The following is a 27,446-nucleotide window of genomic DNA, read 5'->3' as shown; positions in this document are numbered from 1 at the left end:
TTAGTGAGGCTGTGCACAAGCCGTGGGGAGTGAACGCTCGTATTGCCTGCCGGCCGTAGCGTTATTGCTTCCAAATACTGCTGTGGGTCTTAATGCTGTTCTCTAAAGTTAAGTGCAATTTGGAAATCATTCTGAGTCATTATGTCCGTTAGTTAAGTAATATTAGCGTTTCTGCAAGTTATTTTATTGGTTGAGTTATTACTAGCCATTCTTATTTATCACTTATGTTAATCATTTGTTTATCTTTAATGAATGTGCAATTTGTTATTTTTCCTGTGTGCCAGTTTTGCGACCTTAGTTGGCCCACTTTGCATTTTAGTATAAGCATGTTTCACTGTGGCCCTTTATGTGGGCAGTTCAGTTTTATTAAGCTTTAAGATCTTTGTCTTTTAATGAGTTGTGGAATTATGTGGCTGTGTAACTTTAGGTTGGAAGTGTATAGTGTTACTAGTCTTTTGAGATATGGTTAAACAAGAGCGATTGTTTATGATTGATTATTCACCGTGCCTGCTATCTATGATTTTGGATTACAGGTGCAAAATAGGATTCTTATTCGTGTTTATGTAATTCATTAAAGTGAAGAGTTGTATACTGCATCAGTAAGAGGGCAAATGTCCGAATTGAAGTTTATTATAAAGTTTGATTTGAGTCAAATTAAAAATGATAACAATCACAAGCTTGTCCGTCACCAGCGATTCGGCCTTCCTATTTCCTTTAAATAACTGTGTTGAGATTGTAATTTCTGATTTTCTAAAGAACTGAGTAGTACAACGGTACAATTTCAGCAGAGCTAGATTTCAACTGTTACGCAGTCATCCTCGGTGCCGAAAGTTACAAAACATGAGAGTCAGGAAGAAATATAAGACAGCTAACAACGAATCGTAAGTGCCAACATAATTCTCACACAGTTACATACCTTGTAGTAATAGATGACATTAGACCAAATTGCCATGTAGTGAACAACATTGGTTGACACAGAACATGAACTGAAGCCACGTCTTAGATGAATGAATACGAAGAAAATATGTAGTGCCCTCTATCGAGACACCACTGAATAAACAGTAGTGAAGTTATGTAATTAAAACTTTTCTAATTTTTTATTTATTAACTTGATTGGCTGCATTGACACCACCTGAGTCATTCCATGTTCAAGGAGGTTTGCTCTTATTGCTGTTTTTCCTCCAATTTTGATTTTACATGGATTTTCGTTTTGCCACATTGTCAAGATGTAATCGAAGCCCACACTGAAAAGCAAAGGGGACAATCCATCACCTTGTCTGAGACCTGTTTTTATTGTGAAAGCCTTTTGACATTTCTCCACTAAACTTGACTTTTGAATTTCTGTTAGTTAAAGTTAGCTGAATGAGTCTTACCAGTTTGCGATGGAGGCCATATGATCTAAGGATTTTTAGGTTTGGGTCTATGAACACTATCATATGCTTTTTTAAAATCTGTGAATGAGATGAACAACTGTTTGATTCTATACTTATATCACTCCATTATTAGTTTCAGGCTAAGAATCTGGTCTGAGCAGCTTCTGTATGGTCGAAATCCTCCTTGATATTCTCCAAGTTGTGTTTCCAGAATGTTTTTGATCCTATTGCAAACCATGTGGGAGAAAATTTTGTATGTGCAGTCCAGATGGGTTATTCCTCTGTAATTATCTGGGTAGTACCATCTCCTTTTTTAAATAATGGCTGGATTATTCGTGAAGCACAGTGCTCTGGAATTTTCTCTGTGATTCACATTTCAGTTAGATGTTGGTGGAGATTTATGACTGCAGGTTTTCTAGCCTTCTTCCAGATTTCTGCAAATACATGGTCTTCACCACTTCACTTGTAACTCTTTAGTTCCTGAATTGCGACCTCTACCTCATTGATAGTTGGAGGATCTATTAGGCCTGGGGTGGTTAAAATAGGTGCTTCAGTATCTACTTGAAATGTTTCCAGTGGGTCATCACAATTTAAAAGTTTGTTGAAAGTCTCTGCAAGGATCTCTCCATTTTCTTGATTACTATGCACCAACTTTCCTGACTTATCTCTCAGCATCAGCACTGGGGACGCATACTTTTTAAGATATCTTCCAAAGTTTTGTGATAATCTCTTGACTGTTTCTTCTGGAAGTTCTATCTTTTCTAGGGTATTTTTAAGATGTTTGTGTTGTGTCTGTCTGATGATTTTATGGGTTGACTTTTTTTTGCTTAATTAGTTCTAGAAGTGATTCCCAGGCTTTTGGGCTTGATGTTTTATCCAAGCTTGGTGTCTTCTTTCTAATGCCTGGCCACATTCTTCATTCTCCCAACCACTCGTGTTTCTTCCTGGAATTTATTGGAGCCATTCTGCTATGGATATTAATTTGGTGGTTAATTCTTCTAGCGTATAATAGTTGATAAATCCTTCACCTGATTTCCTACTGTATTACGCATTTTTTGTTAAGATTGTTAGGTCGAATTTTCTTCTAGTTTTTCCCTGAGAATTTTCTTTACCATTGGTGTTATTTTATTTTGATCTTCACAACATAGTGGTCTGAGCCTGAGTCTTCACCCTTTAAAACTGACATTGTAGATTTCACAATGGTGAATTTTATCCATGAGCACATGGTCCAGTTGCCATTCGCCATTTCGGAAATTAGGGTGTTCCAATATTTTTAATTTGCGAGGTTTCCTTTTAAAACATGTTGATTTTGAGACCGGGTTATGGTTTCTACAAGTTTCAATTGACCTTTGACCATTTTTGTTGGTCCATTTATGAAATCTCTGTATCTTCTTTCTTACCCCAGTTGAGCACTAAAGTCGCCAAGGAGAATTTTTATGCTTAATGAAGGAACGGTGATTAAGACTCGATCCAGGAAACCCCAAAATGCCTATGTTTCTCCTTTGTCCTTCAGAGTATTATTTTTCTGATTGGTGGGAGCATGTGCATTGATAATTGTGTATGTCTTATTTGCAGATTTCAAAGTTTTTAAATGTACTGAACAATAAAACCACAGGTAATGGTTAACCAATAGAGAACAAATCACATGTGTGGTTCAGTAAATATAGCACGCTCAGTAGTGGTAAGTTCAGGATAGTATTTACTGCGTTTTTACATTACAAGTTAATGGCGGAAGGTCCATTTACAATTCCAAACACCAGTGAATTTTACAATAGTAAAATAACGTAGCTGGATTAGCCGAGCGGTCTTAGGCGCTGCAGTCATGGACTGTGCGGCTGGTCCCGGCGGAGGTTCGAGTCCTCCCTCGGGCATGGGTGTGTGTGTTTGTCCTTAGGATAATTTAGGTTAAGTAGTGTGTAAGCTTAGGGACTGATGACCTTAGCAGTTAAGTCCCATAAGATTTCACACACATTTGAACATTTTTGAAAATAACATACCAAAATAATTAAAATATAAAGGAATGAAAACGGTACAATAAAATATGGTGTACCCTCACTGGGCATGAAGTAAAATTATGCAGATCATAAAAATGCCTTAGCGCTGCATCTAATCGGCTCCACTAGCTGATCGGTCAGTGCGTTTGACTGGCACGCAGTTGGCCCCAGTTCGATTCCCGGTCGGGTCGGAGATTTCCTCCATTCGGGGACTTGCTGATGAGCACAACTCATCACCATCGACACGCAAGCCGGGTAATATGGCGTCATCTGAAAAGACTTGCAATTCGGCAGCCGAACTCCCCAGGTGGGGACTTCTGGCCGTTAATCCAAACTATCATTTCACATTTTCAGCGCTGTATCTGGGCTTACAGAATAAAAATCTGGAATAAAGCAGCATTAGAATTGTGAAAGGTATGAAACTAGCCAGTGGCGCAGAAAAATGAACAAATAAGTAAAATAAATGAATGTACCACAGTTATGGGCAGTGAAATAAACAACCTGTTCTATGGAATTGTAAATAGATCATCTTTCATTAGCTTCTCGTAAAAACACATTACACGCTATCCTGAATGTTCCGCTACTTACGTCTCCACACAAGACATTTGTTCTCTATGGTTCAACCATTATCTGTGGTTTCATTGTTCAGCACATTTTAAGTTTTTTAATTATATTACTTCACTATAATTTAATTATTCACCGGTATCCCAATAAATTTCGCTACACGTCTCTGACGTCACATTTTCTTCCCTTTCAATCATGTAGCAATGATTTCAGTTCATGAAGCTTCATGGCAGATTAAAACTGTGTGCCGGACCGAAACTCTAACTCGGGACCTTTGCCTCTCGCGAGCAAGTGCTCTACCAACTTTTTTTTTTCGGTATTGATCATTGCGTTTGGTCTGGGCGGACATCACAAGACATCCGTTCAAGTTGATCGTTGATTCTTTGACTCAGTTTTTTTTATTACAGAGAGCACACAGCCCTCTGACCGAATACGCTGAGCTACCATGCCGGCAAAAGACTTAAGTCTACATAGTCGGTTACGAGGTTTGACATCATGCTAATGTTCTCTGTATCGTTCCAATTTTAGTATATGTACCGCCGAAGCGAGTACGACCAACTGAGCTACCCAAGCACGACTAACGCCGCGTCCTCACAGCTTTACTTCTGCCAGTACCTCGCCTCCTACCTTCCAAACTTTACAGAAGCTCTCTTGGTAGAGCACTTGCCCGTGAAAGGCAAAGGACCCGAGTTCGAGTCTCGGTCCGGCACACAGTTTTAATCTGCCAGGAAGTTTCATATCAGCGCACACTCCGCTGCAGAGTGAAAATCTCATTCTCAAGAGTCATGTTAGACTCTTGTGTATGTCACCTGTTGTTATTTGGTGTGTAGCCATGTACTTACGTTTGCATTTACGATTCGTTGTTAACTATCTTACACTTGTACCTGATTTAGCACCGAAGATGAAATATGGATCTGCTGTAATAAAACGACTGATTCCGCGATGAATTGCCGTTCTTTTCTCTATTGTCGAGAAGAGTTTATTGAAATCTAGAAAAGTTATAAAACTAGGTTTCCGTCTCTTCATCCCATCCTCTAAAGTACGTCGTTGGATCCCATTACTTTACATTTTCCTGCATTTCTCCGGAAGTATCGAAACTGATCAGCCACCCCTGTTTCTACAAACTGGCTTCTACCACTTGTTCCATCCTTCAGTAGACAATTCGTCTTACTGCTTTACTACCATCGCTTGTAAAAGTAAAGATTAGGTAATACTCACACATGCCACCCGCTTAACTCAATCATTCACAATGCGTTGTTGTTGTTGTTGTTGTTGTGTTGTTGTGGTCTTCAGTCCTGAGACTGGTTTGATGCAGCTCTCCATGCTACTCTATCCTGTGCAAGCTTCTTCATCTCCCAATACCTACTGCAGCCTACATCCTTCTGAATCTGTTTAGTGTATTCATCTCTTGGTGTCCCTCTACGATTTTTACCCTCCACGCTGCCCTCCAATACTAAATTGGTGATCCCACGATGTCTCAGAACATGTCCTACCACCGGTCCACCCTCCTTGTCAAGTTGTGCCACAAACTCCTTTTCTCCCCAATTCTATTCAATACCTCCTCATTAGTTTTGTGATCTACCCATCTAATCTTCAGCATTCTTCTGCAGCACCACATTTCGAAAGCTTCTATTCTCGTCTTGTCCAAACTATTTTTCGTTCATGTTCCACTTCCATACATGGCTACACTCCATATAAATACTTTCAGAAACGACTTCCTGATACTTAAATCTATACTCGATGTTAACAAACTTCTCTTCTTCAGAAACGCTTTCCTTGCCATTGCCAGTCTACATTTTATATCCTCTCTACTTCGACCATCATTAGTTATTTTGCTCCCCAAATAGCAAAACTCCTTTACTACTTTAAGTGTCTCATTTCCTAATCTAATTTCCTCAGCATGACCCGACTTAATTCGACTACATTCCATTATCCTCGTTTTGCTTTTGTTGTTGTTCATCTTATATCCTCCTTTGAAGACATTGTCTATTTCGTTCAACTGCTCTTCCAAGTCCTTTGCTGTCTCTGACAGAATTACAATGTCATCGGCGAATCTTAAAGTTTTTATTTCTTCTCCATGTCTTTTAATACCTACTCCGAATTTTTCCTTTGATTCCTTTACTGCTTGCTCAATATACAGATTGAACAACATCGGGGGAGGCTACAACTCTGTCTCACTCCCTTCCCAACCACTACTTCCTCCGTTTCGTATCCCTCGACTCTCATAACTGCCATCTGGTTTCTGTACAAATTGCAAATAGCCTTTCGCTCCCTATATTTTACGCCTGCCACCTTCAGAATTTGAAAGAGAGTATTCCAGTCAACATTGTCAAAAGCTTTTTCTAAGTCTACAAATTCTAGAAACGTAGGTTTGTCTTTTCTTAATCTAGCTTCTAAAATAAGTCGTAGGGTCAGTATTGCCTCACGTGTTCCCATATTTCTACGGAATCCAAACTGATCTTCCCCGAGGTCGGCTTCTACCAGTTTTTCCATTCGTCTGTAAATAATTCGCGTTAGTATTTTGCAGCCGTGACTTATTAAACTGATAGTTCGGTAATTTTCACATCTGTCAACACCTGCTTTCTTTGGGATTGCAATTATTATATTGTTCTTGAAGTCTGAGGGTATTTCGCCTGTCTCATACATTTTGCTCACCAGATGGTAGAGTTTTGTAATGCGTAAGGTAGCCAAAAACCTCATCTTTTAAATATCGCAGTGCTCGAGTGTACTAACGAAATTTGTGATGTTTGCTTGTAGTGAGGAGTTTGGTAGGGTAATTCAGAAGTTACTGAAAAATTCAGCTGCACAAAAAGTAGACAAGCAGCGGTCCGACTCGGCTTCGCTCGGGTTGCCCAAGTTTCTACGGTTGGACGCCTTGTCTGGTGTAGTGATAATTTTGTTCACGGGCCACTGCATAGAATTACGATTAAAATCCGAAGAACAAGTTTAGGTAACTGAATATTAATGATCTGTCCGCGGCTAGTTTGCAGCAATGCGTTTTTACTATGGTTTTGCCGCACCTTCTATCTCTTTTGTTGGTTCGATTGCTCTCTCGAAACTTACCCTCAGAGGGCTTCTTTTGCTATTTGGACGTGTGCGCGTTGCCATTAGGAATGGGTAAAACCGACTAGTTAAAACGAATATAGGTATTCTAGTTATGAATAACCGATATTCTTCGGTCTTTGTTTGGTCTCGGTTATAACAGGTATTCTTCTTTTTGTACTAACAACCGGCTAAAAATAAAAATAAATAAAAAAAAGAAACATCAATTAGCTACAGCACGAGTTTTACAATTTTTCGTTTTTAAATAAACCTTTTTTTAAAGAACGAGTTATTTTGATTCCTAGAATAATTTGCATTGCTTTGAAATATTGTGTTATTATAAAAAATGGAAAAAGCGATCAGCGCTGTTTTAATAATAATGAGGACAGAAAAGAGCAACGAACACATGGCATAAGAATTGATGCAGCGTTACTGAGACAATAATGCATCTGTTATCACGCCACGTGACGTGTTAGGTGCTACGCGTGTACTTGCAGCGCGCAACACTTACCCTACCTGCTTTATACCGTAGTCTGTCACTGTAGTCGTCGGACATAGGTTGTACGTCAGAAATGTACGAGTGGTAGTTTGGAAGTATTTAATGAAGTGCAGTGTCAACGAAGTAGAATAATCCATAAGCTTTAAAAGATTAAAAATGGCAGAAGCCACAGTAAATTTGTGACATAATGTAAGGAGAAAATGTAAATCTTAACGGCTCATTCATAGTTCCAATAAAAATAGAAAGCAGTTTATCTACTGCCTGTGTTTACACAATACGCCTTTATCTCCTCGTAGCGCTTGAAAACGAACAAGTCAACACGAAAAATAGAGTTCTTCAACCGCAGTTTACAACCTTTGGCACTGACTATTCGTAGTCCAGTTAATGATATGATACCCAATTACCACATGATTTTTGAGCAGTTTCAAAAAAAACTAGAATGAATAGGAGAATGCTGGTGATTTTTTTGTGAAAGTCAAACGCATACCATTTTTCTAGAAAAGCAGTGAACGTTTGATGGACTAAGTTTTCTTTTATTTGCCGATTTCATTTAACATTTCACTTCTACGAGGATTCTACATCTACATCTACATGGTTACTCTGTAATTCACACTTAAGTGCCTGACAGAGGGTTCATCGAACCATTTTCATGCTACGCCTCTACCATTTCACTCTCGAATGGTGCATAGGAAAAAAGCAACACCTACATCTTTCCGTTCGAGCTCTGATTTCTCTTATTTTATTATGATGATCATTTCTCCCTACGTAGGTGGGTGTCAACAAAATATTTTCGCATTCGGAAGAGAAAGTTGGTGATTGAAATTTCGTAAATAGATCTCGCCGCAAAGAAAACCGCCTTTGTTTCAGTGACTGTCATCCCAGCTCGCATATCATATCAGTGACACTCTCACCCCTATTGCGTGATAACACGAAACGAGCTGCCCTTCTTTGCACTTTTTCGATGCCCTCCGTCAATCCTACCTGGTAAGGATCCCACACCGCGCAGCAATATCCCAGCAGAGGACGGACAAGTGTAATTTTGGCTGTCTCTTTAGTGGGTTTGTCGCATCTTCTGTGTCCTGCCAACAAAGCGAAGTTATTATATATTCCCCACAATATTAACTATGCAATTTAAGTTGCTCGTAAATGCAATTCCTAGGTATTTAGTCGAATTGACAGTCTGTAGATTTTTGTGCGATTTATCGTATACCCAAAATTTATCGGATTTCTTTTAGTATCCATGTGGATGACCTCGCACTTTTCTTTGTTTAGTGTCAATTGCCACTTTTAACACCATACAGAATTTCTCTCTAGATCATTTTGTAATTGGAATTGATCGTCTGATGATTTTACTAGACGGGAAATTACAGAGTCATCTGCAACCAGTCTAAGGGGGCTGTTCAGATTATCATCTAGATCATTTATGTAAATCAGGAACAGCAGAGGGCCTATGACACTACCTTGCGGAACGCCAGATATCACTTCTGTTCTACTCGATTATTTACCATCTATCACTCCGAATTGTGACCTCTCTGAGAGAATCCAGTCACACAACTGAGACGATATTGCATATGCACGTAATTTGATTAATAGTCGCTTGTGAGGAACGGTGTCAAAACCCTTCAATAGTGGCAACAATTTGTTTACAGCTCGTACAAAATAGATGCGTGTTTTAAGGTTTTACTGACCTTTAAAGTAGTCACCAGCATTGTGTATAAGCCGTTGCTAGCGATGTGGAAGTCGTAGGATACTCTTAGCAGTGCCAGTTGTGTTGACAGTTCGAACGGCGCCCGACGAATTTGTAGCAGTTCTGAAGCGAACGCCGTGAAGTGTTTCCTTCAGTTTTGAAATCGAGTTGAGCTTACGAGGCCTTAAGACAGGGGAGTGCAGTGGGTGGTATAGCACTTAGCAGCCCCATCAGTCAAACGAATCAGTAACAGCTTGCACTGTGCGTGCATGAGCATTGTCCTGCAAAACGATGATCAGGTCCCGCAGAAAATGTCATCACTTCTGTCTCTAAGCTGGTCGTAAGTTGTGTTCCAAAACTAAACAGCATAAAGACAGAAGTAATGACACTTTCTGCAGGACCTGACCATCATTTTGCAGGACAATGCTGAAGCACGTACAGTGCAAGCTGTTACTGATTTGTTTGACTGATGGGGCTGCTAAGTGCTATACCAGCTACTGCACTCCCCTGTCTTAAGGCCTCGTAAGCTCAACTCGATTTGTGAACTGAAGGAAACACTTCACGGCAGTCGCTTCAGAAATGCTACAAATTCGTCGGGTGCCGCTCGAACTGTCAATACAACTGGCACTGCTAAGAGTATCCTACGACTTCCACATCGCTGGAAACGGCTTATACACAATGCTGGTGACTGCTTTGAAGGTCAGTAAAACTTTAAAATTCGTATCTATTTTGTACGAGCTATAAATAAAAAGTTGCCACTATGAAAGTTCCAACCCTCGTTTTGTCCTGAAAGGTGAGGGAGTGAACATTTTTCAGTCTTTGTTCGATTTACAGGCCAACGGCCTTGCCGCAGTGGTAACGCCGTTTCCCTCGTGTTACCGAAATAAACGCTGCTGGCTTGGCTAGCATTTGGATGGTTGACCGTACTGTCTGCCGAGCGCTGTTGGCAAGCGAGGTGCACTCAGCCCTTGTGAAGCAAATTGAGCTACTTGGCTGAGAAGTAGCGGCTCCGGTCTCGACAACTGACGTACGGCCGGGAGACCGGTGTGCTGACCACGTGCCCCTCCGTATCCGCATCCGGTGACGCCAATAAGCCGAGGATGACACGGCGGTCGGTCAGTACCGTTGTGTATTCCGAGGCCTGTTCGGAGTTTAGTTTTAGTTCGATTTCCACGTTTATTACAGGAAATAATAGGAATAAAAAACCGAAAATCGGTTATTTCAGAAAGTGTTTGTGCAGTGTGACAAAGGAAATAAAATTTAACTTAATTTATTTCCTTTATCACACTGCTCAAACATAAACACAGTATTATTCAAACTGTGTGCCACTACTATTAAACATAGAGATAAATCCTTCGCTATGCAACCACCTTTGGCTCACGCAGCCTAAACCTTCCACAGCCTCTCAACAACTGCCTCTGCTTGCGACTCTCTGCGCCACTGGGCATTGTCGCCCTCCAAAGAACAACCACTCACAGATACTACACACCAGTACCCTCACATACTGGAGACCACTGTATAAACACAAAAAAACTGTTTACTGGATACTAAACAGATGTAAGTGGGACAATTGTTAGTGGCAAGGCATCATTTGTCCAAAATATATCTGTACTTACATAAAGATGAAGTGTCATTATTATAGTTACTATGTGGTGACAGTTTTTCCACTTAGTTGCACACTTAATATCATTTTCACGTCCATATTTCAGTTTTATAAAGTTTAGCTGCATATTTCACTATAACGATGTGCACTCGGAAATACACTGTGTTTACATACAAACATGAGGGTTATGGTCAAAGAACTTAGACGTAGCAGGTGTAAAGATGTTGCTCATACAGAAACATGTAGGGTATGGTCAAAGAAATTAGCCATAGGAAGTGCAAGGGTGTTGCACATATAGAAACTTAAAAAGCTATTGTAGACTGCGAGGTTTTTTGATACACATTATGAAATTTTTTGATCCACATTTTTGTCGGAGAACTTAGATCTAGGAAGTACAATGATGTTATATACATAAAATTACTAAAAGCTACTACAAATTAAAAAATGACAGCTAGAACTGTTTTGCACCACACTGTTGTCAGAGAACATGGATCTAGAAAGTACAATTATTTGTATAACATAGCTGAAAGAAAGTTTAGTGTCCTAACCGGCGGCACGTCCCGAAGATGAGCTGAAAGCAAATTACTAATTATTTTCTAGTACGGCGCCTAATAATGGTCAATGTTCCGTTAAGGCCACGCCTACTCAGGACACTAAAAGTTTAGCTTTGCAAATCATTACATACTGTACACTAATTTTAAGTCATGAACAACTGTATTTTAGTTTCGTTTACAACTTACATAGACTGTTACAGCAAGATGAACCTCAGACAATCGCTCTTTTTCCTTCGAGTCCAAGAACAGAAGGAGACCAAAAAAAGAGTTCAGTCACAGTATCTTGATTGTCCATGGAATATATTGCAACACAGTGCATTTGATTACTCTTTGGTGCCCGGCGCCAGCTATTCATACAATAACTAGCATCACATGGCACTCACAAATTTCAAATTCATGACCACCCCAGGAGATACAGTACAGTTTCTGTCAGTGCCAGGTTAGTATTTTGCAATGTTAATCTACGAGGGTTGCCCAGTAAATAATGCCCCATATTTTTTTTCTCCGAAATAAAAAATATTAGAAATGTGACACTTTAGGTGCGAGTTATTTGAAGTTTCCCGCGTGTGTACGCAAAGTTTCAATTTCCTCCGACAGAGAGCGGTGGTGTAGGAATGTTCTAAAATGGCGTCTGCAGGTGACATCCGTCATAAACAACGTGCAGTGATTGAATTTCTCGTAGCAGAGGAAGAAACCGTGGGCAATATTCATAAACGCTTGTGCAAAGTCTACGGAACATCTGCAGTCGATAGGAGTACTGTTGGTCGCTGGGCACAGAGGGTGAAAGCATCAGAGGGCGGTGCTGCGGAGCTCCGAGATTTGCCGCGGTCGGGAAGGCCTCCCACGGCTGTCACGCCTGACATGTTGCAGCGGGCTGATGTTCTCATTCGACGGGATCGACGCATTACGACTCGACAATTGGCACTGGAGTTGTCAGTAAGCAAAGGAAGTGTGGATGTGATTATCAATCAGCTTGGATACTCAAAAGTGTGTGCAAGATGGGTTCCTCGGTGTCTTACTGTCGATCACAAATCCCAAAGAAAAGACATTTCTTTCGATTTGTTGCGACGCTTTCACTTTGACGGGGAGGCCTTTTTGTCACGGATTGTGACAGGTGATGAAACTTGGGTGCATCATTCTGAGCCCGAAACAAAAAGACAATGGATGGAATGGCGTCAGGCTTATTCTCCACAGAAGAAAAAATTCAAAACAGTTCCTTCAGCCGGAAAAGTCATGATGACTGTGTTTTGGGATTGCGAGGGCGTAATTCTCATTGATGTGATGCCAAAAGGCATATGTCAAAACATTAGACAAACTTAAGCAGCGCTTCCGGCGCCTTGGGCGTCATGTTAACCCACAGGATGTTTTGATTCAGCATGATAACGCTCGTCCTCACACAAGTTTGAGGACTTGTGAACACATCGCGAAACTGGGTTGGATAGTGTTACCCCATCCACCTTACAGCCCCGATTTGGCTCCTTCAGACTTTCACTTGTTTGGGCCAATGAAGAATTTCATTCGTGGAAGACGTTTTGCCGATGACGAAGAAGTGATTCACGAAGTGACAACCTGGCTCCGTAGGCAGAGTACAGATTTTTACCGGCAGGGAATACACGCTCTTGTGTCTCGCTGGAAAAAGGCCGTCGAACTTGAAGGAGATTATGTGGAAAAATAAAGCAAGTAGACAAAACATCAGTCTTTCACATATGTAAATTTGATTGTTGTGGAATAAATACTTCTGGAGAAAAAAAATATGGGGCATTATTTACTGGGCAACCCTCGTAGTTTCATTGTTTGTTATCATTGATTATTTAATACTAACGATTGTAATTACTGTTTGTTGTAAACCTTATGGACCTCCCTGGTCGAGTTATTGGTTTTGCCTGCAACTAAAGTTGCGTACGCTCAGCCTGAAGGTACCCATGTGTGGTCAAGTGTGTCTGTATGCTTGTACCTGCACCCTCTCTTACCCCATTCGGGTTACGGGTGTACATTTTTACTGGCCATCTGCCATTTGGTACGTATCCAAATTACAGTGTCTATTAGTCCCTCAGAAGCCCCAGTAACAGTATGCCTCGATTTATTTACTCTTGTTCGATTCTCGTGTGACTTTTCTTTCAAATGACTTAGTACATTATTTCTTGTTATTGCTAGGAAGGTTAACTTGCAATGCTTATGAGTGGGCCGCTCCTATACTGAAGTTTTATTTGTTGGTTTCCTTAAAAATAACCTTTAAGTGCCCGTTTAAGTAATGCTGAGTACGTTAATTTTTATCAAACTTGTTTTGCTGTATGTTGTTTGGTATATGTTGACAGCCTTGTATCAGCGGTTGCTGTTCTGCTAGTCCGAGGCAGTGACGCATTTTCCTTCTGCTTCGGCAGCTCACCCGTCATCGCACGAGACCAGTGTGTGGCGTGTCACATGCGTTTCTGCAGATCTCTCGTTCCAGCCTCAAGCTGAGTAGTTTGCTGTCATTTTTTTGGTATCGTGCGCGGTCTTAGCTTTAGGGATTTTTGGGGAAGTAATTTATTCAGCGTATCTATTATTGCAAGATCCATGTAGCGTGTGATGAAAGCCTTTGGGGAAACTGAGCACCGAGTTGTTGATTTGCTTCTAAAAAAATAAGGGTTTAATTGTCATTATCATTTTAATAGTGATTTAGAAGTCCGGCAGTTTATTTAAGTACGTAACTTGATTTATGGCTAACCGCTTTGTGGCGAATCTGTGAAGTATTACTATTTGCTCCGGTTTTTACGCTTGGGGGTTGCGGCTGGCCAGCTTGGCCGTATTTGTCTATATGGGGGCAGAATAATATTAAAAACTTCATGGCAGATTAAAACTGTGTGCCGGATCGACACTCGAACTCGGGACCTTTGCCTGTCGCGGGCAAGTGCTCTACCAATTTTTTTTTTTTTTTTTTCGATATTGGTCGTTGCGTTTCGTCTGGGCGGACATCACAAGACATCCGTTCAAGTTGATCGTTGATTCTTTGACTCAGTTTTTTTTTTTATTACAGAGAGCACACAGCCCTCTGACCGAACACGCTGAGCCACCATGCCGGCAAAAGACTTAAGACTACATAGTCGGTTACGAGGTTTGACATCATGCTAATCTTCTCTGTATCGTTCCAATTTTAGTATATGTACCGCCGAAGCGAGTACGACCAACTGAGCTACCCAAGCACGACTAACGCCGCGTCCTGACAGCTTTAATTCTGCCAGTACGTCGCCTCCTACCTTCCAAACTTTACAGAAGCTCTCTTGGTAGAGCACTTGCCCGTGAAAGGCAAAGGACCCGAGTTCGAGTCTCGGTCCGGCACACAGTTTTAATCGGCCAGAAAGTTTCATATCAGCGCACACTCCGCTGCAGAGTGGAAATCTCATTCTGGAAACACCCCCTAGGCTGTGGCTAAGCCATGTCTCCACAATATCCTTTCTTTCAGGAGTGCTAATTCTGCAGGGTTCGCAGGAGAGCTTCTGTAAAGTTTGGAAGGTAGGAGACGAGGTACTGGCAGAAGTAAAGCTGTGAGGACGGGGCGTGAGTCGTGCTTGGGTAGCTGAATTGGTAGAGCACTTTCCCGCGAAAGGCAAAGTTCTCGAGTTCGTGTCTCAGTCCGGCACACAGTTTTAATCTGCCAGGAAGTTTCATATCAGCGCACACTCCGCTGCAGAGTGGAAGACTCATTCCACAATAATATTGTTTTATGACACCAAAGTGTCGTCATTTGCCTTAAGCTCCCTAGTATTGTTCGTAACAGAAAAAAATTAACTTGACTGTGTCCCTCCTGGTGGTGAGGTGGCTAATGGACTTTGGATACCAGCATTCTACACTGAAGAGCCAAAGAAACTGGTACAACTGCCTAATATCCTATAGCGCCCCCACGTGCACGCAGAAGTGAAGCAAGACGACTTCTTTTGGACTCGAATAATGTCTGAAATAGTTCTGTAGGGAATTCACAGCATGAATCCTGCAGAGTAAGAGTACGAGGGCATGGAGATCTTTTCTGAACAGTACGTTGCAAAGCATCCCAAATAAGCTCAACAGTGTTCATGACTGGGGAGTGTGGTGGCCAGCGGAATTGTTTAAACTCAGAAGAGTGTTCCTGGAACCAATTCAGGACGTGTGGGGTGACGCATTGTCCTGCTGGAATTGCCCAAGTCCGTCGGAATGCACAATGGACATGAATGGATGCAGGTGATCAGGCAGGTTGCTTACGTACGTGTCACCTGTCAGAGTCGTATCAGGGGTCCCATATCTCTCCTGCTACACACGCCCCACACCATTACAGAGCCTCTACCAGCTTGAATAGTCCCCTGCTGACATGCAGCGTCCATGGATTCATCTACATCTACATCCATACTCCGCAAGCCACGGTGTGTGGCGGAGGGCACTTTGAGTACCTCCATCGGTTCTCCCTTCTATTCCAGTCTCCTACTGTTCGTGGAAAGAAAGATCGTCGGTATGCCTCTGTGTGGGCTCTAATCTCTCTGATTTTATCCTCATGGTCTCTTCGCGAGATATACGTAGGAGGGAGCAATATACTGCTTGGCTCCTCGGTGAAGGTATGTTCTAGAAACTTCCACAAAAACCCGTACCGAGCTACTGAGCGTCTCTCCTGCAGAGTCTTCCACTGGAGTTTATCTATCATCTCCGTAACGCTTTCGCGATTACTAAATCATCCTGTAACGAAGCGCGCTGCTCTCCGTTGGATCTTCTCTATCTCTTCTATCAGCCCTATCTGGTACGGATCCCACACTGCTGAGCAGTATTCAAGCAGTGGGGGAACAAGTGTACTGTAACCTACTTCCTTTGTTTTCGGACTGCATTTTTTTAGGATTCTTCCAATGAATCTCAGTCTGGCACCTGCTTTACCGACGAACAACTTTATATGATCTTCCCATTTTAAATCACTCCTAGTGCCTACTCCCAGATAATTTATGGAATTAACTGCTTCCAGTTGCTGACCTGCTATATTGTAGCTAAATGATAAAGGATCATTCTTTCTATGTATTTGCAGCACATCGCACTTGTATACATTGAGATTCAATTGCCATTCCCTGCACCATGCGTCAATTCGCTGCAGATCCTCCTGCATTTCAGTACAATTTTCCATGGTTACAACCTCTCGATGTACCACAGCATCATCCGCAAAAAGCCTCAGTCAACTTCCGATGTTATCCACAAGGTCCTTTATGTATATTGTGAATAGCAACGGTCATACAACACTCCCCTGCGGCACACCTGAAATCACTCTTACTTCGGAAGACTTCTCTCCATTGAGAATGACATGCTGCGTTCTGTTATCTAGGAACTCTTCAATCCAATCACACAATTGGTCTGATAGTCCATATGCTCTTACTTTGTTCATTAAACGACTGTGGGGAACTGTATCGAACGCCTTGCGGAAGTCAAGAAACACGGCATCTACCTGGGAACCCGTGTCTATGGCCCTCTGAATCTCGTGGACGAATAGCGCGAGCTGGGTTTCACACGATCGTCTTTTTCGAAACCCATGCTGATTCCTACAGAGAAGTTGTGTCCATACCTGTAGACGTTCATCGGCTCGATGCAATCTGAAAGGAGACTCGTCCGACCAGGCAACATGTTTCCGGTCATCAACAGTCCAACGTCTCTTTTGACGGGCCCAGGTGAGGCGTAGAACATTGTGTCGTGCAGTCATTAAGCGTACACGAGTGGGCCAACAGCTCCGAAAGCTCGTATCGATGATGTTTCGTTGAATGGTTCGCATGCTGAGAATTTTTGATGGCCCAGCACTGAAATCTGCAGCAATTTGCGGATGATTTACACTTGTCACATTAAACGACTCTATTCAGTCGTCGTTGGTTCCGTTCTTGCAGGATCTTTTTCTTGCCGCAGCGATGTCGGAGATTTGATGTTTTACTGGATTCCTGACATTCAACATACACTAGTGAAATGGTCGTACGATAAAATCCCCACTTCATCGCTACCTCTGAGATGCTGTGTCCCATCGCTCGTGCGCCGATTATAGCGCCACGTTCAAACGCACTTAAATCTTGATAACAAGCCATTGTAGCAGCAGTAACCGATCTAATAACTGCGCCAGACACTTGTTGTCTTAATTATAATTATATTAATACCTTCAGCTGTTAACGGGCGTTGATGTATATCAACGGGGACAGGTGAAAATGTGTGCCCTGACCGGGACTCGAACCCGGGATCTCCTGCTTACATGGCAGACGCTCTATCCATCTGAGCCACCGCGGGCACAGAGGATAGCGCGACTGCAGGGACTATCTCGCGCACGCCTCCCGCGAGACCCACATTCTCCCCTTTTATGTCCACACACTACATTCGTAGTTTTCCACCCAACACACTCATTACTCGTGGAAGACATTCTTACCAAGTGACAGAAGGTCATGGCCGGTGTCGCCAGAGCTATATACTTATATGGATATGGTGTCTGTTCTTTCCCCTTCGGACATGTCCAAAAGAACAGACACCATACCCATATAAGTACTTGTTGTCTTATACAGGCGCTGCCCACCGCAGTGCCGTATTCTGCCTGTTAACATCTCTGTATTTCAATACGCATGCCTATACCAGTTTCTAGGGGGCTTCATTGTATGTACTTGTATCTAATTTCTTGCCTTGGTCTAGACCTGGAGCTTTCTGTTTCAGTGGGGATCTATGCATTTTAGTGTCTTTTGTTTAACATTTGTTGAACTTACATTCAAGTTCTGTAGAGGGATTAGTCCACAGTTGTGATGCTAGTCGCACGGACAAAGTGCCACCACAAGTTTATTTAATCGATTAACTGTCTGGCCGGCCGCTGTGGCCCAGTGGTTCCAGGCGCTTCAGTCCGGAACCGCGCTGTTGCTACGGTCGCAGGTTCGAATCTTGCCTCGGGCATGGATGTGTGTGATGTCCTTAGATTAGTTAGCTTTAAGTTCAAAATGTTCAAATGTGTGTAAAATCTTATGGGACTTAACTGCTAAGGTCATCAGTCCCTAAGCTTACACGTTACTTAACCTAAATTATACTAAGGACAAACACACACACCCATGCCGGAGGGAGGACTCGAACCTCCGCCGGTAGCTTTAAGTAGTGCTAAGTCTAGGGGACTGATGACCTCAGATGTTAAGTCCCATAGTGCTTAGAGCCATTTGAACCATTAACTGTCTGTAATTGGGCCACCATTATATTGCACAGTTAACATGTTCTTCGAGTACCATTGGTAATTTATGTGTAATACAAATATCCTTATGCATTGCGGTATTAATTTAAAAACTTACTTAGTTGTATGAATTTGGCAAGAATTTTGGTAACTGATAGTTGGCTTATGATACAATTGTTATTAAATAAAAATATTTGTTTGGGAATGATAAATGACGCACCAAGTCGGACCACCCTTCGACGTGTTTTCCTTAAATTAATCTCGATCGTTGTTCTGGGTCTGACTAGAGGCACGTATGTCTCCAACGGCTCTGTCAGCTTCACGAATAGCAAGTCAAGGTCCTGCACGGTACTCCGTAATTCTGTGTCGCAGAGTCTTTGAGGCGTCCCATGGAAGTCTATCTAATGTATTACACCATTTATTCAACTGATATAAATTTAATGCAAACTAAGAAAGTAATGCCTGTAATGACAATCTGCCTATTGGCTTCTGTCTCGGGTTCCTCGACCGACGTTCGTCTCATGATTTTACTGACGTTTCGCCAGCACGAGCGGCTGGCTCAAAATGGTTCAAATGGCTCTGAGCACTATGGGACTTAACATCTGAGCTCATCAGTCCCCTAGAACTTAGAACTACTTAAACCTAACTAACGTAAGGACATCACACACATCCATGCCAGAGACAGGATTCGAACATGCGACCGAGGCAGTCGCGCGGTTCCGGACTGAAGCGCCTGGAACCGCTTGGCCACAGCGGCCGGCCGAGCGGCTGGCATTGTCAAAGCTTCATCCCCTCACTTCACCACCGGCAATGGAGGGTGAAGCTTTTGACAATGCCAGTCATTCGTGCTGGCGAAAAGTCAGTAAAATCATCAGACGAACGTAGGCAGTTTGTCAACAAGTGGCCATGAAAGCATTAACAACTTTGTAATGCCTGTAATATTATGAGTCATTTTGTCGAGTCTGAAAATACTTTGTGACAATTATTGTAAATATTCTCCATTAATGGCAGAGATAAAGAATACGATATTTCAATATATTCCATGAAAGGATGGAACTTCAAGTGTAATATACATATGCGCAAGAGTCATACTGCTCGCCCCTGTTTGTTCTGTTTTTCGCCTCTCTTTCTCTCTCGCCTGTGGTTCGCTGTATCTGTAGCTCGCTGTCTCTATGAGCTTTAAAGTTACAACATACTGCTAATTGAAAATATCTGATGTTTACTTTCAAAACTTCTCCTCCCTCCACGCGAATTTATTTAAAGATAATAATAATATTGCTGTCGATTGACCACCTGGCTTCGACTGTTTCGGTGGCGCTGAGTGCGCCGTTACGTGTACTAAAGAATATTTCACGGTTTGCGAGCTTAACTCGCAAAGGAAAATAATTCTAAGCGTTTTTATGAATTTTCCACAATCAGTTTTCAATATTAGTTAATATTTTGGATTATGAAATTTATTCAGAGATTTAACACCGCAAGACTTAGGTGAGGCTTTACCACTGGTTAAAAATATTAGGGATTAAAAGTTAACTCAGCTCTAAGAGAGATAAATTTAGAGAAATTCTTTGCAGTTATTTCAATAATAAGTAGGTGTTTGTACCATTTTTTCTGTCTGTGTAACATTAGATTGATTTGCTGAGAAAAGTTCATGCTCTATATTATCGCTGTGTTAGTTGCAGGTTACTTTACGTAGTAATGTGTTGAAAGAGAGCGTAGCATATCCATTAGTAATAAGAAACTTTTTGCCTGCGTATTAAGATTACGTCACGCTACGTATATATAAGGTGCATTTACTCGCCCTCAAAATATGCGTGGTGCTCCAAAAACAACATTCAGAAATTAAAGTGCTACGTTACACTATCATTCCTGTGGTTTACGACCGACACCTGGGTGCGTATTAGGAACCATACGTGGCAGTCGGCAATGCCGGCACGGTAGCTCAACGTGTTCGCTCAGAGAGCTGGCTGGATATATATATGAGACTGGTTTGATGCAGCCCTCCATGCTACTCTATCCTGTGCAAGCTGCTTCATCTGCCAGTACCTACTGCAACCTACATCGTTCTGAATCTGCTTGGTGTATTCATCTCTTGGTCTCCCTCTACGATTTTTACCCTCCACGCTGACCTCCAATGCTAAACTTGTGATCCCTTGATGCCTCAGAACATGTCCTACCAACCGATCCCTTCTTCTTGTCAAGTTGTGCCACAAGCTCCTCCCAAATTCTATTCAATAGCTTCTCCTTAGTTATGTGACCAACTCATCTAATCTTCAGCATTCTTCTGTAGCACCACATTTCGAATGCTTCTATTCTCGTCTTGTCCAAACTATTTATCGTCCATGTTTCACTTCCATACATGCCCACACTCCATACAAATACTTTCAGAAACGACTTCCCGACACTTAAATCTACACTCGATGTTAACAAATTTCTCTTCTTGAGAAACGCCTTCCTTGCCATTGCCAGCCTACATTTTATATCCTCTCTACTTCGACCATCATTAGTTACTTTGCTCCCCAAATACCAAAACTCCTTTACTACTTTAAGTGTCTCATTTCCTAATCTAATTCCCTCAGCATCACCCGACTTAATGCGACTACATTCCATTATCCTCGTTTTGCTTTTGTTGATGTTCATCTTATATCCTCCTTTCAAGACACTGTCCATTCCGTTCAACTGCTCTTCCAAGTCCTTTGCTGTCTCTGACAGAATTACAATGTCATTTCTTCTCCATGCATGGATTTTAATACCTACTCCGTATTTTTCTTTTGTTTTCTTTACTGCTTGCTCAATATACATATTGAATAACATCGGTGAGAGGCTACAACCCTGCCTCACTCCCTTGCCAACCACTGCTTCTCTTTCATGCCCCTCGACTCTTATAACTGGCATCTGGTTTCTGTACAAATTGTAAATAGCCTTTCGCTCCCTGTATTTTACCCCTGCGACCTTTAGAATTTGAAAGAGAGTATTCAAGTCAACATTGTCAAAAGCTTTCTCTAAGTCTACAAATTCTAGAAACGTAGATTTGCCTTTCCTTAATCTTTCTTCTAATATAAGTCGTAAGGTATAAAAAATAAAAATAAAAAAACTGAGTGATAAGATCAACAACGGACATCAACGGATGTCATGTGAAATCTGCTACGACGAAATACAACGAACCAAATTTCATCCCCTCATCCCCCTCTACACGTAAGTCACCGAAGTGGCGTCAACTCGAAAGACGTGAACCAGGCGAACGGTCTGCCCGACGGGAGGCCCGAGTCACAAGGCATTTCCATTTTACTGTGGCAGATTGTTACGGGAGTCTTGTCAGGTCTTCACTCCGACAACCTGTGGCCACGGTATTATTTCGAGTTGGTCTTTAGAGCTAAATTACGCGTTCTCCAGAAACCGGTGAGAATAACTGTGCTTCTTACACTGTTCCTGTGCCCTGAAATCCGAGTAATGTGTTTACTCTCCCGTCAAGTTTTGAAGAGTGTCGTGACGTCAGACGGATCGTGTTTTTTTTAAGTTGTAAATCAGCAGCTATTGTTTGTAACAGATACCACTACTTTGGTCCTTGATTAGCGTCTTGTGTTTTATGAATGTGCATTGCTTCTGACAACAAATTCATGTTTCAGGAACTTCTATCCAAATAATCTGCTCTGTTTAATGCATTGTAAAGACCACATTGATGACTGATGTTTAAGAAAACGCACTGAGCAGCCGTTTGACAACAGGGCTTGTACCTCTGTGTTATTACTATCGGAGCCAGGCTCTTAAGTTAAGGAATCTGTTTATCTAATTTGTTATCCTTTTGTGACTTAGTCAACTGTAATTCGCTGCTGAAGCTGTTTGTATTGTGGGGACAGTTACAGAAACTTGTTATTGTTTAATTCCAAGCTGTCATTATTGTTTATTGAATTGTCTAATTGAACTGAGTGCCTTCTAATACAGTAAATCGTGTCTTACAAGCAGATACGATTTAGAAAAGGCCTGTGCTTAATGTTCTTTCGTGTATGTGCGCTTAGGTTTTAAATTTTAAGTTCATCACTAATTGATGTTATGTAATTACTTTCGCGTTTTTTAAAATCTCTTCACTGTTTTCAATTTTGGCTTGACGTCATGTACAAGGTTTAACAATTTACATTATAGCTGTAAGTTCATATTAGCTTGGCCAAGTGGAAACATTGTACAGGGTGTTCAAAAAGTCTCTCCGCAGTGCCGTACGATTGTTCACCTGCCCGGGTTACTTCCCTTCAAGTGGACTCTCCCAACGTTTCACTGTTTCGTTTATCTCAGCCAGCGTCAGTAGCATCTTTGGTGTGTGTCGTTACGTGTTGACGTGAACGTTTAAGTTCCTTTGTTCGTTTGCTTCCCTTTCGTCATTGTTTTTAAAATGCTAACCATTTAAGAACCTGTGTTTTGAGTCGAACAAGTGTTCAAAGCTGGCGGTAAATACACAGTTTCAGTTCGTCAAACGTTTAATTCAGTTTTCCCGGAGACAACACTCCCACATCGCGATACTGTGCCAGATTTGATTAAAAGATTTCGAAGTACGGGTTCAGTGACAGATGCACCGAGAAGTGCAGTAAGAAAACTCGCCCAGGAAATCGATGCTAGTGTCGGGACGGCCCACACAGCTGTAAGAAAAAATTAGAACTTTTCCCATACAAAGTGACAGTCGTGCAAGAACTGGAAAATACTGATCATGGCAAGAGACTGCATTACCGTCAATGGTTCAAAAATTTCGTTCAACAAAATGAAAGGGATATTCTTAATGAAACGCTTTTCACTGATGAGACGTGGTTTCATTTATCCGGGTACATGGACTCTCAAAATTATCGTATGTGGAGTACTGCAAATCCATTGTGTATTCATGAGGAATCACTTCATTCTGTGAAAATAGGAGTTTTGATTGCAATTTCTAGACGTCAGATTGTCGGCCCCATATTTTTCAACGAAGCAATAAACGCACAACGATACTGCAGTGATATTCTGTACGCATTCATAGGAGAACTTGAGTTATGTGAAATACTGTACGGTTATTTTCAACGAGATTGTGTAACCGCGCATGCAGCTTGCGTTTCAATATCACTGCTTGGTGATGTTTTTGGTGAACGCATAATTTCACAGGGACTTCGGCCTGACCTAACACCACCTGACTTTTTCTCCTGGGGTGCAGCGAAAGCAAATGTCTATAAAAACGGTCCAAAAGCCATCGATGAATTGAAAACTGCAATATCCACTTTCACTGCTTCTGTTACAGAAGAAATGTTACAGCTTGCGTGGACTGTGTGGCTGGTCCCGGCGGGATTAATTTAAGGAAAACACGTAGATGGGTGGTCCGACTTGGTGCGTCATTTATCATTCCCAAACAAATATTTTTGTTTAATAACAATTCTATCATAAGCCAAAATTCTTGCCAAATTCATACAACTAAGTAAGGTTTTTAAATTAATGCCGCAATGCATAAGGATATTTGTATTACACATAAATTACCAATGGTACTCAAAGAACATGTTAACTGTGCAATATAATGGTGGCCCAATTACAGGCAGTTAATGGTTCAAATGGGTCTGAGCACTATGGGACTTAACATCTGAGGTCATCAGTCCCCTAGACTTAGAACTACTTAAAGCTACCGACGGAGGTTCAAGTTCTCTGTCTCGGGCATGAATGTGTGTGTTTGTCCTTAGTACAATTTAGGTTAAGTAGTGTGTAACCTTAGGGACTGATGACCTTAGCAGTTAAGTCCCATAAGATTTCACACAGATTTGAACATTTACAGCTTGTGTTTGGAAACATGATTAGACGAATTGAATAGTGTATTCAACAACAGGGGGGAAACTTTCAACATTTAATGTGAACACTTGTAAGTAAAAATGAATATTCAATAAATTAATAACTTGAATTTCACTGACTTTCATTTCGGTATATTCACTGCGGCATACGGCACTCACGGCTAACAGTCATACGGCACTGCTGAACACCCTGTAAATAAACTACGTCAAAATTCCGTAAGCACAGTTACGTCACTCAGCTCAGGATTTAACTGATGGCAGTGTTCGAGAGTGGCGTAGAGGCCGCGAAGCCATGGACCCAAGTTGTAAACAAGGCAGGTGGTGGCCCCATAATGTCGTGGGCTGTGTTTGCACGGAATGGATCGGGATCTCTGGTCCGAATGAGCCGATAATTGACGGCAAATGGTCATGTATTTTGCTACCTGGAGACCATACGCTGTTATTCATTTTTGTATACAGCAATGCAGTTTTTATGGATTACAATGCGCAGTGTCACCGGGCTACCATTGTTCACGACTGGTTTGAAGAAGATTCTGGATAGTTCGAGTCGATGATCTGGCCTCCCAGATCGTCCGATGCGAATTCCATCCAACATTTTCATGATTATAATCGACAGGTCAGTTCGTGCAGAAAAACCTGCACCAGCAACACATTCGCAATTATGGACAGCTGTAGAGGCATCATGGTTCAACATTCCTGCAGGGGACTTGGACTTGTTAAGTCTATGCCACGTCCAGATGCATCACTACCCCGTCCCAAAGGAGGTCCGACGCCATATTAGGAGGTAGCCCATCACTTGTATCGTCTCAGTGGATCTGTCTTTTATAGCTGTTATCTAAAGTCTTTGAAACTCATTTGAGCTTTGACACCTTCACTCTGTAATGCCGCCCGCATCTCGTGGTCGTGCGGTAGCGTTGTCGCTTCCCACGCCCGGGTTCCCGGGTTCGATTCCCGGCGGGGTCCGGGATTTTCTCTGCCTCGTGATGGCTGGGTGTTGTGTGATGTCCTTAGGTTAGATAGGTTTAAGTAGTTCTAAGTTCTAGGGGACTGATGACCATAGATGTTAAGTCCCATAGTGCTCAGAGCCATTTGAACCATCTGTAATGCTGCAGCTATTTACATGGCCGCAGAGTTTTGCAGTAAGTTTTATTCCGTTAGGTCAAGCTGATTTGGAGGCTGGCAATGAAGCCTCCAGCCCCGGCCGTTGTGTAGTCGGCTGCTGGCGTCATAAAGCCGTCTATCACAGTGTGCGGACCGTGAGAACTGCTCCGTCTGGAACGTACTACGACGACTTATTCATCTCACCTAAGATACTAAATGTGGTGTGCGTACTGTAAGACCTTCGGTACACACACCATCAGATTATTTGACTTGTCGCTCTAACGAAGTAGGCGAGTGTCAGCAATATGTCTCGTGGTCTTATCGTGGCGTGTTTATCTTCTGCCGTTAGGTCAGACGATAGAAATGCCACTTGCACGCTTAGAGTAGCAGATTGACTGTGACCAACTTTAAACGGAACTTCATTAATTTTCACACACGTTTATTAAAATAATAATAATCATAAACCTTACTTAACTTGATTCTGGATGCTGTTTACAATTGACAATGTGAAGTTCCTTTGGTCTTGGTACGTTAATCTTATTCTAACATATCTCTGATACTTGACAAAGTGTCTATACATTTATCTTCATGGCTATGTACAGGAATATGATAATCTTATTAGGCGCAGACTGAAACTTGACTATAGACTGGTACAGACAAATGCAGACTGATGCAGACTGACTAATCGGAGGTCTGTACGCTCGTTATAATATCTCGCGCGTTCATGTATCACTGCGCGAGTGCGATCCGCGAGGAGAAAAGGTTCTACGTTAGCAGCAATCTCATTGGCTGCGTTACATACAGGGTGTTTCAAAAATGACCGGTATATTTTAAACGGCAATAAAAACTAAACGAGCAGCGATAGAAATACACCGTTTGTTGCAATATGCTTGGGACAACAGTACATTTTCAGGCAGACAAACTTTCGAAATTACAGTAGTTACAATTTTCAACAACAGATGGCGCTGCGGTCTGGGAAACTCTATAGTACGATATTTTCCACAAATCCACCATGCGTAGCAATAATATGGCGTAGTCTCTGAATGAAATTACCCGAAACCTTTGACAACGTGTCTGGCGGAATGGCTTCACATGCAGATGAGATGTACTGCTTCAGCTGTTCAATTGTTTCTGGATTCTGGCGGTACACCTGGTCTTTCAAGTGTCCCCACAGAAAGAAGTCACAGGGGTTCATGTCTGGCGAATAGGGAGGCCAATCCACGCCGCCTCCTGTATGTTTCGGATAGCCCAAAGCAATCACACGATCATCGAAATATTCATTCAGGAAATTAAAGACGTCGGCCGTGCGATGTGGCCGGGCACCATCTTGCATAAACCACGAGGTGTTCGCAGTGTCGTCTAAGGCAGTTTGTACCGCCACAAATTCGCGAAGAATGTCCAGCTAGCGTGATGCAGTAATCGTTTCGGATCTGAAAAATGGGCCAATGATTTCTTTGGAAGAAATGGCGGGCCAGACCAGTACTTTTTGAGGATGCAGGGACGATGGGACTGCAACATGGGGCTTTTCGGTTCCCCATATGCGCCAGTTCTGTTTATTGACGAAGCCGTCCAGGTAAAAATAAGCTTCGTCAGTAAACCAAATGCTGCCCACATGCATATCGCCATCATCAATCCTGTGCACTATATCGTTAGCGAATGTCTCTTGTGCAGCAATGGTAGCGGCGCTGAGGGGTTGCCGCGTTTGAATTGTGTATGGATAGAGGTGTAAACTCTGGCGCATGAGACGATACGTGGACGTTGGCGCCATTTGGACCGCAGCTGCAACACGGCGAACGGAAACCCGAGGCCGCTGTTGGTTCACCTGCTGCACTAGCTGCGCGTTGCCCTCTGTGGTTGCCGTACGCGGTCGCCCTACCTTTCCAGCACGTTCATCCGTCACGTTCCCAGTCCGTTGAAATTTTTAAAACAGATCCTTTATTGTATCGCTTTTCGGTCCTTTGGTTACATTAAACCTCCGTTGAAAACTTCGTCTTGTTGCAACAACACTGTGTTCTAGGCGGTGGAATTCCAACACCAGAAAAATCCCCTGTTCTAAGGAATAAACCATGTTGTCTACAGCACACTTG

At 42.2% G+C, this 27,446-nt stretch overlaps 1 protein-coding gene, 1 non-coding gene and 1 pseudogene across 2 annotated transcripts in view; all 3 read right to left on the bottom strand.

Annotated features, from left to right (window-relative positions):
* Positions 1 to 27,446, bottom strand: part of LOC124550786 — a 223,375-nt gene that overhangs the window by 173,018 nt on the left and 22,911 nt on the right. The gene's annotated exons all lie outside the window — the stretch shown is intronic.
* On the bottom strand, positions 14,420 to 14,477 carry LOC124551541 (annotated as a pseudogene).
* Trnat-ugu lies at positions 17,489 to 17,563 on the bottom strand. Its single transcript has one exon. It is a non-coding gene; the product is annotated as a tRNA-Thr (tRNA).

This window comes from Schistocerca americana, chromosome 9 (assembly GCF_021461395.2).
Source record: "Schistocerca americana isolate TAMUIC-IGC-003095 chromosome 9, iqSchAmer2.1, whole genome shotgun sequence".
NCBI lineage: Eukaryota > Metazoa > Arthropoda > Insecta > Orthoptera > Acrididae > Schistocerca > Schistocerca americana.
The sequence above is the reverse complement of the archived record's forward strand: the minus strand, read 5'-3'. Positions and strand labels throughout refer to the sequence as shown.